Genomic DNA, 16,499 nt, shown 5'->3' on the forward strand with positions numbered 1-16,499 from the left:
ATTATTAGGCAACGTCCTTTCCTTTGGCAAAATGGGTCAAAAGAAGGACTTGACAGGCTCAGAAAAGTCAAAAATAGTGAGATATCTTGCAGAGGGATGCAGCAGTCTCAAAATTGCAAAGCTTCTGAAGCGTGATCATCGAACAATCAAGCGTTTCATTCAAAATAGTCAACAGGGTCGCAAGAAGCGTGTGGAAAAACCAAGGCGCAAAATAACTGCCCATGAACTGAGAAAAGTCAAGCGTGCAGCTGCCAAGATGCCACTTGCCACCAGTTTGGCCATATTTCAGAGCTGCAACATCACTGGAGTGCCCAAAAGCACAAGGTGTGCAATACTCAGAGACATGGCCAAGGTAAGAAAGGCTGAAAGACGACCACCACTGAACAAGACACACAAGCTGAAATGTCAAGACTGGGCCAAGAAATATCTCAAGACTGGTTTTTCTAAGGTTTTATGGACTGATGAAATGAGAGTGAGTCTTGATGGGCCAGATGGATGGGCCCGTGGCTGGATGGTAAAGGGCAGAGAGCTCCAGTCCGACTCAGACGCCAGCAAGGTGGAGGTGGAGTACTGGTTTGGGCTGGTATCATCAAACATGAGCTTGTGGGGCCTTTTCGGGTTGAGGATGAAGTCAAGCTCAACTCCCAGTCCTACTGCCAGTTTCTGGAAGACACCTTCTTCAAGCAGTGGTACAGGAAGAAGTCTGCATCCTTCAAGAAAAACATGATTTTCATGCAGGACAATGCTCCATCACACGCGTCCAAGTACTCCACAGCGTGGCTGGCAAGAAAGGTATAAAAGAAGAAAAACTAATGACATGGCCTCCTTGTTCACCTGATCTGAACCCCATTGAGAACCTGTGGTCCATCATCAAATGTGAGATTTACAAGGAGGGAAAACAGTACACCTCTCTGAACAGTGTCTGGGAGGCTGTGGTTGCTGCTGCACGCAATGTTGATGGTGAACAGATCAAAACACTGACAGAATCCATGGATGGCAGGCTTTTGAGTGTCCTTGCAAAGAAAGGTGGCTATATTGGTCGCTGATTTGTTTTTGTTTTGTTTTTGAATGTCAGAAATGTATATTTGTGAATGTGGAGATGTTATATTGGTTTCACTGGTAAAAATAAATAATTGAAATGGGGCAGCACGGTGGCACGGTGGTTAGCACTGTTGCCGCACAGCAAGAAGGTCCTGAGTTCAATTCCACCATCAGGCCGGGGTCTTTCTGTGTGGAGTTTGCATGTTCTCCCCGTGTTTGCGTGGGTTCTCTCCGGGTACTCCGGCTTCCTCCCACCGTCCAAAGACATGCAGCTTGTGGGGATAGGTTAACTGAATAATCCAAATTGCCACTAGGTGTGAATGTGCGAGTGAATGTGAGTGTGAATGGTTGTTTGTCCCTATGTGTTAGCCCTGCGACAGACTGGCGACCTGTCCAGGGTGTACCCCGCCTCTCGCCCTATGACAGCTGGGATAGGCTCCAGCGCCCCCCGCTACCCTGAAAAGGATAAGCGGAAGCGAATGGATGGATGGAAATGGGTATATATTTGTTTTTTGTTAAGTTGCCTAATAATTATGCACAGTAATAGTCACCTGCACACACAGATATCCCCCTAAAATAGCTAAAACTAAAAACAAACTAAAAACTACTTCAAAAAACATTCAGCTTTGATATTAATGAGTTTTTTGGGTTCATTGAGAACATGGTTGTTGTTCAATAATAAAATTATTCCTCAAAAATACAACTTGCCTAATAATTCTGCACTCCCTGTAATAATCACACAAATTCTCCTGCTTAGAAAGTCTTTTAACACCAAAGTCTAACACAGCTCCTTCATTTGTTTTTGTTGGTTACGTGTCTTAGATCAAGACACAGCACTCAAGGAATCCCTCTATCTGATGAGCGATATGATATCTGATTTCACTGTCGGTGTGCATCAAACAGCAAATATCTGCCAGCCTTTTCATGTCCTTTTTTTAAACAGCTAAATTATATCATGATATTTTACATATTTTGAGTAATATTAGTGACATTGGTTTTGCAAGCATTCAGAGCATATTTGGATATACACACAAGCCGATACAGCATGAAATCTAGCTGTCGCACCTGTCTTACTTTTGCACTGCAAGTCTACACTGAAGAAAGAAAGAAAAGGCTGTAGGCTATTAGCCTAGCATTGCTGTTATGTACAAATGCAAATAAGTCAACAACTTCTCAATTTAGCAGAAATATCAACAGGTACAATTATATGTAGAAGGAATTGGGTGGACTTGTAATCAGAGGCAAATTAATTCGTTCCAATGTATAAAGTTATTGGCAAACTAATGGCAAATAACTATGCATGAAAAGAAGCAACAACAGAACTGATGTTTTGGTTTGAAGGTCTGTAATCTTGGTTCTAATAGACTTCGAATAGACTTTACAAAAGCTCAAAAAACTTTAAGAAACTAGCAAACCAGAATGCTTGGACTTGTATTTCATCCTGACAATCCACAAAAGACTCATAAAAGTGTCAGTGTTACGCAAATTTCCTAGACTAGTGGTTTCCCTTTAACCTCATTTCCAACCCACAAATCTCCATATGTCCAGGTTCTCATAGATTTAAATAAGTTGATGTTTGTGCTGTGGGTGGAGCTCTGCTTAGCTGGAAAAATAGCAATTTGAAAATATTTTTTAAAAAATGAAAAAATGGAGGCAAGTGTAAGGTTAATCAGGTTATTAGCTAAAAGTTGCTGTAGGAAACTTCCTAATGCCAGCACACTGGCCCTAGCTTCTTTTCTAAATCCCAAAACCAAAACCATTGAATCATCAGACTCTCGACCAGATGTTTCTTCCCCTGAAGCACTTCAAGGTGACGGCTGATGTGACCCAGGAAGTGAAGAGCAACTCCAAACCAGGTGTGTAAGTCTGCACCCCTCAGGTACTCCACTCCTACACTGTGTTTAAATAAATGATCTACGTGATCGTCAAGGGCCCAGACACAATAATCTTTCTGCTTTTTTATCAACCACTTTATCCTGTCTGAACATGGACAGAACTAAAGTTATGTCAGGGTTGTGATGACTCAGGCAAATATGGTGTATAAGGGAGGCACTTCAACCAGTGGAGAAACTAATGGGACCATAAAGCAGCCCATAAACACTGATGGGGAAGTTAGGGAGGAAAAAAACAGAGGAGGGTGTTGATGAATTAATGCACTACAACATTGTTGGAAACCTCAAAATAAGTTTATAGCTGTCAGCTTGAAATGATAATTAATAAACTGTTCAATTACCGTGTTACAATGTCTATTATATAGAGCTATGTCGTACATAAAACCAGCCATCCATGACACCAAAGTCAAGATGTCAATCTCACCTCTCTGGCTGCCAAGTACAGACTGAGTGTGTGTCTGTGTGTGTGTACTTTGCATGTCTTCTTTATCTTCTCAAGAGCGACAGGATGTGACAAGAGACAGACATAGCTGTCCTTCATCACCATACGAGTGTGCAGAAAGGGTGTGTGCAGTCGAGTGTGTGTGATGGTGGTGGGGGGGCTTGTATCAGGTATGTAGCAAAAGGTCTCTCTTCAGATCTGCTTTCCTTTTGAACCTAATCACACAGATTGCCGGCAAACATGGCTGAAACCCTGGCGGTATCGCCCCCAGGTCAAAACGACAAAGAGGGAATCCTAGACGCGCAGATGCCGATGTTGTTTCCGTGTAAGAGACGTCTAGTCAGGCCTTACAAAGTGAGAACTAGAGATCCGGTTATTGAAATGAAGGATTAAATGCATCTGTCTTTGTTTTTCTTTTCTTTAAATAAGGATGACTATGATTATGAACAGACAACCAGACAGTCTCTTCCCCACCTGCACTAACGTTATGATGACCCTTGTGTAGCCGCTACATTATTTTAGAAAACTCAAAAACTCAGTTATCACCAGACGAACTGAATCCCTCCTTTGAGTTTATAGTTCATCCTTTCTTCCAACTCCCTGACCATGAAGTAGAGGAAGGACCTCAGGAGGAAGGGGGAACAAGGGCACGGGAGAAGTGGGTCTCCAGTGACGTGAATCGGAGAGATCAGGAATGTCGTGTTCTCAACTGCAGTGGCGGGTGGTCATGATCAGTGGGCTTAATAGTTTGGAGAGATGTCACATTTCTCAACATTTTCCAATACGTTCCCAGTTTAAATGTATTAAACAAGCAAATGTTTCCCGCAAAGGAATGAACTCCTTGGAGCATCTTTAGTTGTAAATAACATGTCGATGTGCCCAACACAAACGACTGGTCAACTGTGAGAATTTCATGCTCTGTAGAAAGTATGTTGGAAGCATCGCCTTGGGCTTTGGAAATGTTAATAGCACCTGTCTATTTTGTAGTATTTTCAAACATTCCCTCAATTACACAGTTGATGACAGGCCTTTAGTGCAGCTGAAGTAAAAACAGGCTGCCTGACTATCCTTTATCAGTCACAAACAACAACCCAGAATAACAGTTAAGAAAATGACTCGACACAAGACCATACAAGCACCATGTGACCTTTTGTCCTGCCAACAATTTTTGAGAAAGTCTACTTTGGCACTAAGAGTCTTTTGTTTTTGATCTCCGCTGCAGTGGGTGTTTGCTTGTTCCCGGAAGACTGAAAATCTATTATTAGCGGGAGGGGTTCCTCTGAATGAGTTGCTCGTTTGAATTTTTCATGCACGCTAGCATCCTGATTCGAAGCCAAACACCGCAGGGGTCAAGACGGAGCGTGGACAGACGAGGAGGGTCACATCCTGTCTGGATGCTCACCTGGACTAGGTTTTTGTGCAGATGTATTGTGTGTTTGTTTTAGACATACACTGGTATAAAAAGGGGGACTTAAGAAATGTTTACAGTAAATTTCCCGTCTGCAACTGCCTGTAATTCACATGTTTGTCTATCAAAGTAGGAATGTAAAGCACATGTCTTTAAAATTTCCTGCCTGTTCAAACCTTTCACCCAGTTTGCTCTTTGTATCCACTCATAGGCATCGTTCTGTCACAGCTTACGTACATGTGTGCTAACTTTGGGTCAGGCAACGTCTGCAGAACACCTCTCCTTGGCGTTCATCTTGGCAACTCAAATCAAGTCGAGCCAACTTCATTTATAAAATAGCACCTGCTGACTAATAATAATATAAAACCATTAATAACAAAAAATAATAATAATGATAATACTAATAGGAGAAAAAAATCACACCAAGAAATGACACGTCCACTTGGCAAGGTTTTGGATTACTGAAAACCCAACTGGCCCAATCATGGAAATGCAGACGGGCCCTTAAAACAAACACAAGGTGATATTTGATGGCACTCTTCTCGACCTCAGTGCAGTTCATTCCAAATCATCACAGATGGGAGCGCTGAATGGACATGCCCGCATTTGACAGAGAAGCTGCCTGACTCTGTTTGCCCCCAATGCCCCTATGCACAGTTCTACACCATTGCAACTCAACAATGTCACCAAAGTGTGTAAATGTGCGTGCATATTTTAGGTTGGAAATGCATGAGCTTGTCCTTATCTGTTTATTGTCCCAGTATGTTAAGGTTCTTTAACCATGTGCTGCCATGCATTCACGCAATGAATGTGCACAGAGAAATAAACACTTATGCAGAAGCACTTTGGAGTCACCAGCTAATTTCTTGCATTTATTACGGACTCTGCTTTTATTTACATTTGTTCTCTGCGTGCCCTAATATGTCAAGCTGTCCTGCTCTCATGTCCGGGTCACAAAACACTGCTGTATTATGACAGGAGTGGTACAAAATTCTGTCTCCCACACAAGGATGCTCATGAAGAACAAGTTTAAGCGCAGTGGGTAGGCATAATTTTTTCAGTGTTCGGGGATCATGTGTCAAAGCCACAAAATTGTCTTGAATCTAACTCAGGAATTCCTGGTGCCTAAACCTAATAATCAAGTGAAAAAAAGCTCAGTGATGAGTTAAAATACAGTGGAAAAAATATCCAGAACAGGACGTGTAGGTTCTCGGTCAACCAGGCCATGACTTCTTTAAGCCAGTAGACAACTGAAAAAAGTCCTGTTGCTTTTCTTTCCAAGCCCATTAGATGTTCAGAACATGCTCTAAATGTCGTTTTGGTCATGTTTTATGGAGCAGCTTGTACTTTCAAAACAAGCTCCTGAAAGGAAGAAAGTCTGACAACAAAACTGACCCAGGACCAAAGAGTTCTGCTTTTTGGGGGACAAATTGGTGCAGTTATTTCCTGCTTATGAGGATTTTTTTTTTATTATCCTGTTGAAATCATTCAGTATATAAACGATGGCTCATAGTCCACCCACTGGTTTGTGGACTGCTGTTGTGAGGTCTCCGCTTGATGATTTGGGTTGCGTTGGTTAACTGAACCCATATGACACGAGCAAAAGGTTGAGCTGACCGGGAAACTGAGAACACTGTATGCTCACACATTGGTGAAATTCTGTGAAATCACTGCTTATTTTACAACAACAGGAGGCTTAATATACAAAATAAACACTGTTGAAGAAAACTTGAAACTAGCAACTGACACCATGAACTAAACTGAGAAGAGCTAAAAGAAGAGGAGGAAGTTTTTTTTAGGATAAATTTCATCTGAAAGTGACAGACAGCTCTTTAATATTATAACAACCCAGATTTAGCAACATTAAATGGCAGTAGCTTGACATAACAAATGAGTCCCAATATCACTGGTCATGCCATGGACATATTTATATATACATACGTAATGCACCACATCCAATGAAGCACCATTTTTAAGAAAATGTGAAAAAAAAGAAACTCCTGAGCTTCAACAGCAAAGAAATACATATTAAAAACTCCTCTGAGTTCTCTGTTAGCAAGAAAATCTGATGATTTTACGTGTGTATCTTTAAGAATATCATTCATAAAAATCATGCACTAAACTAAATACAGTATTACTGAACCTAATGTGTGCATGCTGGTATTTTAGCCCACAGCTAACACATCACTTTCATGTGTTCATGAACACATATGGGATAAACAACACCTCTGCAACACATGAACACACACACACACAAAGTCTGTCTTTATCTAGAAATACCTCTGTAATTACACTCCAATTGAAGACATCTGCTGAAATTATCTTAATTACCTGGAACAGGTGATAGGACATGTGCAGGTCTGTGAACACACACACACACACACCACCACACATGCACACACACACATCCTGGAAGCTCTGTGACCAGGTCAGTTTCGTGTTTTTAAATGTTATATGTGTTCGGCACATCGGTACATCTGCACGGCCTGCAGGCCTAAAAGTTAGAAGACATAGTTGTGGAGAGGAATGTAGTGAGGAATGAAGGATAAAGGAACGGCGGTTGGGCATTATTGGATATCTTTGCCTGGGGAACTGAAAAAAAAACTGTTGGCAAGGAGGCGAATTTTTGCTTTTCTTCATATATGTCACTGTGAACTGAACACCTGGGGGTGGACAAAGTTTATCATCTCTTTGGGCTGTGAGAAACGGGAATTTAAACTTGTCACTACATGGCTTTTTTCACTGCAAGAACAAAGAATTCAGTAGTGTGTTTTCATTTAAGCACTCGCCAACAGATCATGTTTGGAGCTGCTTTAGGAATGAATACAGTGACAACGTGAAAATTAGCTGTGAGAGGTTTTTTGGTTTTTATTTAAAGTAACTTATTCATAAAAAAAACAGATATTTGCTGTGAGCGTTATACACAGCTACAACACAACATTATTACGCTCTGATGTGAAATTCCTCTGCTGCCTCCTCCCCGTTGCTTGCTGGTCACTTTAATTTTGTCTCTTTCATCCTCCTGTCAGAGCCTTCTGCCCCAGTGCCCTCTGAATAAGCCTCCACACAGACTCATGAAGAAAGAAAGATAGAGGCGGGGCTGGGGGGTTACAGATGGACAGCGGGGGAGGAAAGAGTGACGGACAGAGGGGGAAATAAAGGAGGCTGGGAAGCTGATCAGCATCACTCCGGTAATTTATGGCTTTCATAGTGATGCAAAAGAGTCAATAAATTGTCCTGATGTGAAGCTATTGACCCGTTCGCCAATGAATGCAAACACACACACACACATGCACGCACACAAGCAATGTACCTTTTTTATTAGTTCTGCAAGTATGTGTCTGTGAATCAGTCCATGACCTTTGCAGAATAAAGACAGCGAGCAGCCCTGACACAATGTTGATCTACAGCTCATTTTATATGTTTTTTTGTGTTCTTGGGATGCAACTCAGTATTCTTCTTCCTCCAAACACGACGAGTTGAGTTTATACCAAAAAGTTCTACATTGGTTTCACCTGACCACATGACATTCTCCCAATCCTCTGCTGTATCATCCATGTGCTCTCTGGCAAACTTCAGACGGGCCTGGACATGCACTGGCTTCAGCAGCGGAACACGTCTGGCACTGCGGGATTTGATTCCCTGCCGTTGTAGTGTGTTACTGATGGTGACCTTTGTTACTTTGGTCCCAGCTCTCTGCAGGTCATTCACCAGGTCCCCCCGTGTGGTTCTGGGATCTTTGCTCACCGTTCTCGTGATCATTTTGACCCCACGGGATGAGATCTTGCGTGGAGCCCCAGATCGAGGGAGATTATCAGTGGTCTTGTATGTCTTCCATTTTCTGATGATTGCTCCCACAGTTGATTTTTTCACACCAAGCTGCTTGCCTATTGTAGATTCACGCTTCCCAGTCTGGTGCAGGTCTACAATACTTTTCCTGGTGTCCTTCCAAAGCTCTTTGGTCTTGGCCATGGCGGAGTTTGGAGTCTGACTGTTTGAGGCTGTGGACAGGTGTCTTTTATACAGATGATGAGTTCAAACAGGTGCCATTCATACAGGTAACGAGTGGGGGACAGAAGAGCTTCTTACAGAAGACGTTACAGGTCTGTGAGAGCCAGAGATTTTCCTTGTTTGAGGTGACCAAATACTTATTTTCCACCCTGATTTACGAATAAATTCTTTACAAATCCTACCATGTGGATTCATGGATTTTTTTTTTCACATTCTGTCTCTCACAGTTGAAGTGTACCTCTGGTGCAAATTACTGACCTCTGTCATCATTTTAAGTGGGGGAACTTGCACAATCGGTGGCTGACTAAACACTTTTTTGCCCCACTGTAAACTATCCATCAAAAAAAAAACCAATGCACTTTTTATGCCAATCGCCAATTAGCCCAACTCCATAACTGCATGCCTAACTGCACATGTTAGGACTCTGGGAGGAAGCTGGAGCACCTAGAGAGAACCCACGCAAGTTTAGGGAGATCATGCAAACTCCACACAGGAAGTTGGCCAGTGGATTCAAACCCAGGACTCTCTTCCTATGAGGGAACAGTGCTAACCACTGGACCACTGTGATTCTCCCATACAAGCTATATATAAGCTGTATACTTGTAAAGACTAAAACACACTAATGACCTAAAAACTGAGTTTAAGTTGGATTAATAAACAACCTTTTTATGTTTTAGACAACTTTCAATGATCTAAATAAAAATTAGGTAACGCACGAACACACACACACACACACACACACACACACACACACACACACACACACACACACACACACACACACACACACACACTAAAAGTAGCTCGAAACAGAGCAGCACTTAAAGGTTCTCCAAGCACAACAGAAGGCCTTTTGGATGGTAATGCTATTCTCTCCTTAGCTACGGTAAAAACAGCACATCACAATGCACTGCTCATCTTCTCCACCGGTCTACTCTGCAGGGGGTCTTAACCCACCCACAGACACACACTCATGTATGGGACCGATGAGTTTCTAGCTACCTCTTTAGCAGACTTTAACCTGTTGCTGATTTCTATTTGATAGCAGACCACACACACACATCCAACACATTGTTTTTCATGCCCACGCACGCACACACACATACAGTTAAGGTGGTACCCTTTGAGGTTTTAAACAGAATGGGCCCCAGGCACCACTCTGCTTCATGTGAAGGGCTTAAGGGGCCCCTGTGGAGACAATTAAAAACCTGGTGACTTTGTAGGTCAGAGGCATACTTCTGGCTCAAGAGGGAGGACACTGCTCCACTTAAATAGTCCTTTTTTTAAAAAAAACAGAGGTAAATGAGATCAGGGCGGGGCAGGTGTTTAAAGCTGAGAGCTAATGGATTTAGTTTGATAAGAGCATGGCATTTCTAATACACCTCTCCCTTTTATCACAGGACATTAAGAAGGCTACGACACAAACAAGCGTTAAAAAGATGGGGATGACTATAATTTTTCAGCCTTTTCATTCGTTTGTGTGGGAGGGGGAAGTTACAAGTAAAAATGTAGGGCCCAGTGGAAGGAACAATCCAGACCTAGCAATCCCAATGATGTTCATTAATCATCTTTTAGGCAATTTTGTATTTACTTTTAGTTGCAAAAAAACATAAATTTAGGTTATCAAGTCAGCTTTTGGACATGGATGGTTTGAAAGCTGGATCAATAACTTGTCAATGATCAATGACATGTTTATTAAGCTATTGTGGCAGGTTGCACTGTCCTGTTGGAGGAGGCTGCTGCCAAGTGCTCTTGGTCTGAATGCGGCCACCTGACAGTGGTTTTAATGTTAGAATCAGAACTAGCATGCAGATAAATTTGTGGCTGTATGTCATATATTCTCTAGAAATTTATCCCCTGTAAACTTTTATTGATACATTTGTGTTTGTCTAATCTATGACGTAAAATAATGCATTCTGATTTTTAGACACCTAAATGTAATGTTTCAAATTTTAAAACAAAAGATTTTATCCAATAAAGTTCAACAGCATTATAAACTGTAGTCTGCCCCAACTGCATCTTATCATCTTCATCCAAGATGGATTTATTGAAATTCAATATTAAGTGTGCCTAATTAAAAAAAAGACTGGCTTTGTGTAACCCAAAGTCTAAGGAAAACAGAGACTCTAATCTTTCAGGTATTCCTCTCATCTCCTTTTTGTACTCCAAATCTTCTAAAAGCTAAACGGACACAAGAAGCTCAAATTGCACATGTTTATTAGCTTAGCTTCAACATTAGCTTAACACATCAGTAAATGTATTAGCAAGACAGGTTGGGTTTCACGTATACGTTAGCTTAACATTGGGTTGCAGCTTGTGGCATTGTAGCCATAGATGAGAACCTGTGACTTGTCAGGTGTCAGGTTGCTTTAAATCTTTGCATTTTTTTTAAATCCACCCCCTTCTAAAGAGGCTTGTAGGCCTTGCTTCATGAATCTGAAACACTCCTGTAAGTAGGTCATGGTTCAAATTTGTATACCAATCCAAAGCATGGACCAAATGTAGCACCCTAACTAAACTAAACTAAACCCCAACTAATACTCAAATGTAACTACAAGCTATTTTCTAGATGAATTTGCTAATTCTTTTTTGTTCAAGGTTGAGGTTGCCCGACTCACATGCAGGGACAAAATAAAGCAAGTATTTGAGTGATTTACAAAAGTGTACAAGTAAAGGTGTGTATCTGAGAGTGTGAATGTGCGTGTATATTTGATCTCTTAACAGCTAGGCTCCCGAGGTGAATACACCAAGGCCACCCACAAGGAAAAGAAGATGGGTGACAGATTGCATGTGCATGTATGTGTGTGTTTGTTAGTGTGTGTTATCTAGAAGTCATTAATCTTGCTGGTGGGAAACCCATCACTGCAATTACACAGCATGTTTTTTGTTATCTCATCAATAATTTCCATGCATTTAACTCATGCCCAAACACGTGCAAGCCCCACAATACAAACATTCACAAATAATGGAAATTATGGAATATTAAGTCATGATTTCAGAATTTGCTCAATATTAACCTAGGGTGAAAAAATTATTAGGGATGAAGAATCAATGTCTGAATTCAACCGTTAAATTTAGGTTAAACTATGAATATGTGTATTCCAATAAAAATGTCACTCTGCCAGAAATGTAAACACAAACCACATCCATTATCTTCTGCAGACCAACACAGATTGAGATTTGTACAGCCAGATTAGAGGCAGCTGCCAGGACTTTAAAACTAAGGGTCAACTGTAGTTTTAAAGTCCTGGCAGCTGTCTCTAACCTGGCTACACTTCAAGTTCATGTCAAGTTTTATGTCAAGCTAATGAGAAGATAGCTTGAAAGAAAAACATGTTTTTATAGTTTGTACTGATATTCTAACAATTTCTTATCACCATGTTTCTAATTACCGCATGGAGTCCTGAGCATCCCAACTTCCTCCCCCAGATATGAATGGTAAGTTAAGCGGTGATTATCAATTTGGCTGTATGTGCAAATGCAAGCATTGAACCACCGTGCCTCTAAAATATAGTCATATGATCCAGCTGGAGACTGAACAGCAGCTCTTAGGCATGTTCTGAGGAGGCCATAATCAGTGATAAGAGCTGGCAGTTTCTTTATTAGAAGGGGTTACAAGCCACAAAGGTTAGGATCTACTGCTCGAGTCTGAGTGACAGACCAAAGGTTTGGTCATCCGACTTGTAATCCTGTGGGTCCATAGCAAAGCCAGTTACAGAGGTGTATGTGAAAAAGAAAGGCTTGCATGTGTGTTTGAATGTTTGTATGTACATACGTCTACAAATGGGGTAATGGTAATGTGCAGTTAACCATCAAATGTTCATGCGACTGATCATCTTGTTCTTCAAGGCCAGAGAAAGGACTCCACAGCGCTACAGTGCATGTTTCCATCACTTATCAGTAAAAGGAAGAGCTTCCCTCTTGAGAACCACAAACTTCTGTACCATCTGTCAAATATCCTAACAAATATTAGAAGGGTGCAATCAGTCAATGTGCACCAAGGCTGAATCCTCCTTGCTTTCTCCCCTTTTCTTCAACGACCACCATAAAGCTGTCATTTTTATCTTTTAGGAAAATGTCTCCACAGCTATTGGATGGGTTGATCTAGCAGTACCACCATCTCTACTATGTATTTATACACAAGCTGGACTGCACCAGACACTTTTATCAGATTTGAATCACATTTAACTTCCCCCTAAACCTTTCCAGACATTACACCCGGGACCGCAGGAGAAAGTCGGTGTTGTTCGATTAGGTTAGGGGCAAATTTAAAGAAAGTGATGTTGTGTGTGCTCACTCCCGCATGATCTATCCAGCCAGCTCCTTGGCTTTAGTATTTCCAATATTTCCAGTTGACGAAATAATGATTCCAGGTAAGAGTTACATATGAGAGTTTTTCCCCGTTTTTATTCCCTTGATATCCCCTGTTTTTTCTGAAGAAACCTCTTGCATGAAAGGTGAAAAATCTTCAAAAATGTAAAGAAGTCAAGTCGCCTCCTTCTTTCAAGTTCTCGAGACCCTGTGGTTTTTCCTTTACTAGCATCAAGCTGATATTTGTGCTGAATACTGTTTGATGGATTGCGATTCAATTTCTTCCCTTCGTTCAAAATCAACCATCAGCCTTAAATGCAGTTTGAGACTTTTAGTTGATCGGTTCATCTTGTTTGGTTTTCTGTACACTGTCTGTACATCCAACAAGCCAGAACGGAAAGAGACAGCAGCACATAAGGGAAAGGCATGCACACAGGCTGCTGTCATGGAGTCGAATGAGTCCCCTCCTAGTATTTGGACACCTTTTGGAAAACATGCCAATCTTGTGGTGCTCTTTTGATTGAGCACAGATGAGAACTATCTGTCAGCAAATTTCTGCAGAAATTTCTCTCTCTAGCTTTTAAGATGTGCCTTCATTAGGAATGGATTGTAACCTATACAGAAGTTAAACATGACCTCCGACTTCGCTACTTTAACACTTAAGAAAAGATGGAGATTAACTACTACTGGCAACATTTTTAAAATGATGGAGTTACAAAGACCACCAGCAAAATGGGTGGGTGTGTGTTTAGCTTTGGAGACAGATGAGTCTCTCTCGCAAAGCAAAAATGTGTTGGGTTGGCATGTTGGCAAAAAAGCGAGGCTTGCCATGAACACTTGGGTTCCATGTAGCTGTGAATATTTTTGTCCGTTTGGACATGGATAGATTTCAGGAGAGTCCACAAAACGCATTAACTGCATTCTCACAGGTTTCCTCAACAATGTGTGAGAAGTGCCACCCACACAAAACAGGTCATCCAAAAGAGATTGTGAGCTGCTTGTGTAAATCGGACACACCTTAACACTGCAGCGAAATATCACTTGGCTTCCTACAAAAATTCACCAAAGACAGATGTCACAGTCTAGCTGGAGAGAGGTTTTTGTTATGTGACTAATCAGCTCCTACAGAAATAAATGCAGAAAGAAATAAAAGATTTAAGAAATTTGGTGTCTTAATAAAGCTTTCCATCTGTTGGCATAATCCTCAAAAGCTTGTGAAATACATGCTTGCACACAGACACACGGACAGACACACATCTCACTACTCCTTTTATACAGTGAATTTCTTTATAGCATCTAAGGGAAATGATTGGAGCCGTGGTCCCGCTCTTTAATTTCTGACACATCCTCCAAATGAAAAGGACCAGTCTTCACCAGCCCATCAGCTCATTATCTCAGTATTTCCTGACATTACATACTAATTGCTCGCCTGCCTGACCACTGGACTCCTCCTCTCTTCCACTACATACTTCTCCTCCTCTGCACCATCCACTGTGACAATAAAAAGCCAGCTGATAGGTAGATGCTCCGCTCTCAGAATGCATCTCCTTCTACTACTTCTTTTTCTTTTTATCAGCTGGGTGTCTGGTAAACTGATCCAGGCCACTATAGGAGACAATGTTAGATTTCACCTCATAGAAGAGTGTAAGACGGGAAAATGTACACTCCGCCACCAGTTGATGGGTGGCACCACATGGCTCACAGCTCCGACTCTCTGATATTAAAGAGAGCAGATTTCAACGATCACGGCTATTACCCGTTTACCTGCAACTACAAACAGAGGGGGGAGCTGGAAGAGTTGCACGTTTTTCTACCCTATAAAGTTGTCGCACTCCGGGGAGAGGATGCCACGCTGCCATGTCACTCCGTTACAGTTGGACAGGCTGTGAAATCTGTGCGCTGGAGGAGAGACGGAGAGCTGGTGCTGGAGCTGAATCCTTGGTCTAAGCAAATCACCTACGGGGACGGCTATGATGAAAGGCCAGTGTCCATACCATCAGACTGGAACCAGCGAGGAGACCTGTCCCTCACCGTGAAGCGAGCTCAGCTCCGAGACGACGGAGTGTATTACTGTGACGTGGAGAAGACAGAGAGACACCGCTCTGCTGTCCACCTGCACGTCTCCACACCATCACCACCACCACCGGGCAGCACCTCACAGCCTACAACCACACCCACGGTAAGTACACTAACCACATTTAAATAGTTTTACACTTCATTGTAAAACTTAATTGTTTACTCAGGTATTCTTCCACATTCAGAGTTCACAGTTTAAACGAGTATCACTGTAGACTGAGTGAAAGACTTTAAATGGACTGAAACTGTCAGGAAATGGCTGTGTGCAGACAGGGGGGGACCAAAACGCATGACTCACGAGACACGGGGAGTAAAAGAGTAAAGTAAAAGAAGGCTTTTTATTCATGGAGATACAAAACTAAACTGGGCTAAGCTAACCTCACAGAGGAACACAGGCAAGCACACACAACACTGAGGGACGATGCGACATGGGACAGAGGGAGACTGACATAAATACACAGGTAATGAGGGAAGCTGAAGCACACGGGGAACAAAGCTGAGGACAATTACCCTTGACAGGATGGGGAGGACACAAAACTGAAAACGCTGACACCAAGATGTGGACCTTAAAAGTAACACAGGAAGTACACAGAGACAGCCTGGGGAGAGAGAGAGAGGGAACATGAAGAAATACATGAAGGGATGAGGAGAACAGGGAACACAAGGAGTGGGAACATGGCACCAGAACTAACACCACAATATAAGCACAGACACAAGGAGACAGAGGGCAGAGGGAATCCAAATAAACTAAACAGAACAATCCTAGGAACATAAAGAAGTAACAAAATCCAAAACCACAGGAAAGCTAAGAATGCTGGTTCAAAATGACCCAGGACCATGACAGACACCGAGACTGTATTTAAAGATCTCATCTTCATGTTGAGCTGTACAGTGTAAAATCTTTGATTTTCACTTTCACTGAAAGCATTAAAAGACGGTTAAAACTGCAATGACTAATATTTATGTTCTGTCTTCTTGTTCTCTGCAGACATCAGAAAAATGTCATGCTGAAAAATGTCAGGAACGGTGATGGATATCTCTGCAACGCCAAAGAGGAGGCGGGGCTGAAGAAGACAGAGAATCAGACTTTGACCAACAAAACATGCTAAAGTTAAATGGGAACCCTGACTTTATCCTCCTAAGAACTTGTTCATGGCATGCATTTTCGATTTCACTTTGGTATTTGGGCTCATTGGATCCTGATGAATGTGAAAAAAAATAATTACGAGATTTTTTTTTTATCTGATTTTTGTTTCTGAGAAAGATGACATCCACATATGAGGATATTCTTTTTAAATTTCAATGTGACAGTATAATG

General features: G+C 41.8%; 1 protein-coding gene and 1 pseudogene across 1 annotated transcript in view; one reads left to right on the forward strand and one right to left on the reverse strand.

Annotated features, from left to right (window-relative positions):
* Window positions 1–16,499, reverse strand: part of col4a6 (collagen, type IV, alpha 6) — a 146,420-nt gene that overhangs the window by 90,382 nt on the left and 39,539 nt on the right. The gene's annotated exons all lie outside the window — the stretch shown is intronic.
* Window positions 14,637–16,290, forward strand: LOC146714114 (uncharacterized; annotated as a pseudogene).

This window comes from Copadichromis virginalis, linkage group LG3, assembly GCF_057382275.1.
Source record: "Copadichromis virginalis isolate Kocher_CV1m ecotype Utaka linkage group LG3, C_Virginalis_male_GT1.1, whole genome shotgun sequence".
In the NCBI taxonomy this organism is placed as follows: Eukaryota; Metazoa; Chordata; class Actinopteri; order Cichliformes; family Cichlidae; genus Copadichromis; species Copadichromis virginalis.